We start from the raw sequence: 2,986 nt of genomic DNA on the forward strand, positions 1-2,986 counted from the left end.
GATATAAGTAAGTATGTGATAGGTACTAGAGGATCATTCTTTAGATCTCCCAGTATTTTGTCTGACTAACAAGGACTGTCCATTGGGAAATACTGTGAACAGCTTCCATATTTCCTGGTCCCAATTCTGTTAGATCTACATAGTGTACCTTCCAGTGTTACAGGCCGAATTGTGTAGCAACCAAAATTCATGCATTGAGACCTTAATCTCTAGCCTTTAAAGAAGCAAGGGAAGGTAAGATGAGGTCCTAGAAACAGGTCTTCATCTCATATGCCTGATGTTCATTTTCTTTTTTTTTTTTAAGGTTCTAAATTTTATTACTGGACAGACACCCTAATTTAGACACAAGCAAGTCTCCAGGTTAAAAATGTTGAAATCCATCTGGTAGGACTGACCGCTGACCACAGTTCAGTATAAACCCTCAGTCTTGCCACTGTGTGAATCCTTACAGACCCAGCTTCGTTCTCCTCCAGTGTCTTCTCTTAGAGTTGTGCCTGATTTTGTTACCAGCTTTCATCCGGATCCACTGAGGAATAGGACGATTTTGCTTTTGTTTCTTGGCCAGAAATCGCTTGATTCTGAAAGTCTTGTGAGAAGACATGACGAGAAGCTGAATCAGGCATAGTGCCCATGATGGCGGAGGAAAGAAGAGTGCCTGGTGCTCTTACAAAGAGATTCAAACAGAGACAGCACAGACTTAGGAATGACTCTGGAAGGACCTAGCAAGAAGGTGGTCATCTACCAGGCCAAAGAAAGGCCTCCAAAAGCTTGGCAGTGGTGGTGCACGCCTTTAATCCCAGCACTTGGGAGGCAGAGACAGGTGGATTTCTGAGTTTGAGGCCAGCCTGGTCTACAGAGTGAGTTCCAGGATAGCCAAGGCTACACAGAGAAACCTTGCCTCAAAAAAAAAAAAAAAAAAACATTTAACAACATTTAATTGGGGCTGGCTTACAAGTTCAGAGGTTCAATCCATTATCATCAAGGTGGGAGCATGGCAGTCTAGGCAGGCATAACACTGAAGGAGCTGAGAGTTCTATATCTTGTTCTGAAGGCGAACAGGAGAAGACTAGGAGGAGCTTGAAGCCCATGGCCACAGTGATAACAGTGATGGGGCCATGGCCTGGGCCAAGCATATTTAAACTACCACAACTACTATTACCAATATAAGATCCACATTATTTTTTTTCTTTTCTTTTCTTTTTTTTTCTTTTTTTTAAATGTTAATCAAAGGCTTTATAAGTTTGGTAATGATCAATAACAAGATAACCATACAATCAGAAGTGTAACCCAATACCCAACCTAGATATACCAACTATCTTTGACTGGCAGAGGCAGTCTCCATGTTCCCCTCCTCCTGTCTCCTCCTCCTCCTCCTTCTTCTTCTTCTTCTTCTTCTTCTTCTTCTTCTTCTTCTTCTTCTTCTTCTCTCTCTCTCTCTCTCTCTCTCTCTCTCTCTCTCTCTCTCTCTCTCTCTCTCATCTCCTAGCTCCTAATAATAATTCATGTTCAAAAAAATTGTATGATGCAAATTTTTTATAATAGTTGAAATCTGAAACTTATGAATTAAGGCTAATTACAGACAGGTTGATCTAAAAGTAATTTTTCAAGAGGATTTGTAGCTGAGGTATAGAATCAGCACCGCTCTGGTTTTCCTTCTTGAGTCCTTGCAATACAGATGGGAAACTGTGAGTCACTGGAATTAAGCAAAATTGTAGCATATTTGACATATATATGAACTTTATAACTTCAACACAAACTTCAGACTTCCTCCTTTTAAATGTGAAAGATATACATCATCTGTAGGGTTAGGGTAGAAGGCACTGCTAGGAGGTGGCCCTTGATTACTCATAATTGTGGTACTTACCTGTGAAGAAACAACCTTCTATAGTCTGCCTATATTCATAGCAGCCCCTCAGCAAGAAGAAAGAGGAAGCACTACACCTTTTCATACTTCCAACTTGGTTGCAAATTGCATTAACAATCTGTCATGTGCCGGCAGTGGCACACACCTTTAATCCCAGCACTTGGGAGGCAGAGGCAAGCAGATTTCTGAGTTCGAGGCCAGCCTGGTCTACAGAGTGAGTTCTAGGACAGCCAGGGCTACATAGGGAAACCCTGTCTTGAAAAAACTAAAAAAAAGAAAAAGAAAAAGAAAAGAATCTGTCATGTTTTCCAAGAAGACAGAATAGATAACTATACAATACTGAACGGGTTTGAATTAAAAAAGACAAGCATCTATTGGGTGAATGCATTTACCAGCTACCCACAGACAAATCTGTCTGTGCAGCCCTACACTGTGTGGTAGCGCTGAGCTTGCTGCATTTCTCTTGGTCCCTGTGTTAGCCAAGTGGCTCTCTTCAGTCACTGCCTTCTGGTTAGTATTTGCATGGCTTTGTGTCTCTCAAAAGAACACACACCACAGAGCATATAAATTAGGAATTTTATAGCAGGCATTCATAGGCATTGATTTATGGCAGGATTGTATTTCAGCTTTATTCTGAGCATGTCGAAAAGTAACCCAGGAGTTGAAATCCATGGGGAACTGGCAAAGAAGGCTCAAGGAAGAGGTCAAGCATGCCACCAAGGTCAGGACCCCTTTGTGAGAACAGAACTGTCATCCATGTGAGCACAGCTGCCCCTGTGAGAACAGCCTTGCTGACTAAGCCACCGTGCTATTTAATCAAATGCTCTTGGTAATTCACAAGCTGGCGACAGGTAATTCACAAGCTGCCCAAGCCATCCACATAGCTTTGTTTTTTAGCCCAGCCTCATCAACATCACAATGAATAATACAACTCAAGCCTCCTTTTCTATCTTACAATAAAATCGTATTTCTCTGCAAAACACTAGCTACATTTAGGAAGTTCTTTTTCAGTAATAATCTTTGTAACAAGAATATCCTGTAATGAATCTCTAGGGATTCCCGAGTGACTCTGTGTTCGTTATTGTCGAGTCCCTGTCTTCTGATATCTCTTATAACAATGGA

At 41.3% G+C, this 2,986-nt stretch overlaps 1 pseudogene; it reads right to left on the reverse strand.

The window, feature by feature from the left end:
• Nucleotides 1-445: 445 nt before the first annotated feature.
• LOC114614731 lies at nucleotides 446-601 on the reverse strand (annotated as a pseudogene).
• Nucleotides 602-2,986: the final 2,385 nt, after the last annotated feature.

The sequence above is a fragment of the Grammomys surdaster genome, unplaced genomic scaffold, assembly GCF_004785775.1.
Source record: "Grammomys surdaster isolate TR1022 unplaced genomic scaffold, NIH_TR_1.0 126531, whole genome shotgun sequence".
Lineage (NCBI taxonomy): Eukaryota > Metazoa > Chordata > Mammalia > Rodentia > Muridae > Grammomys > Grammomys surdaster.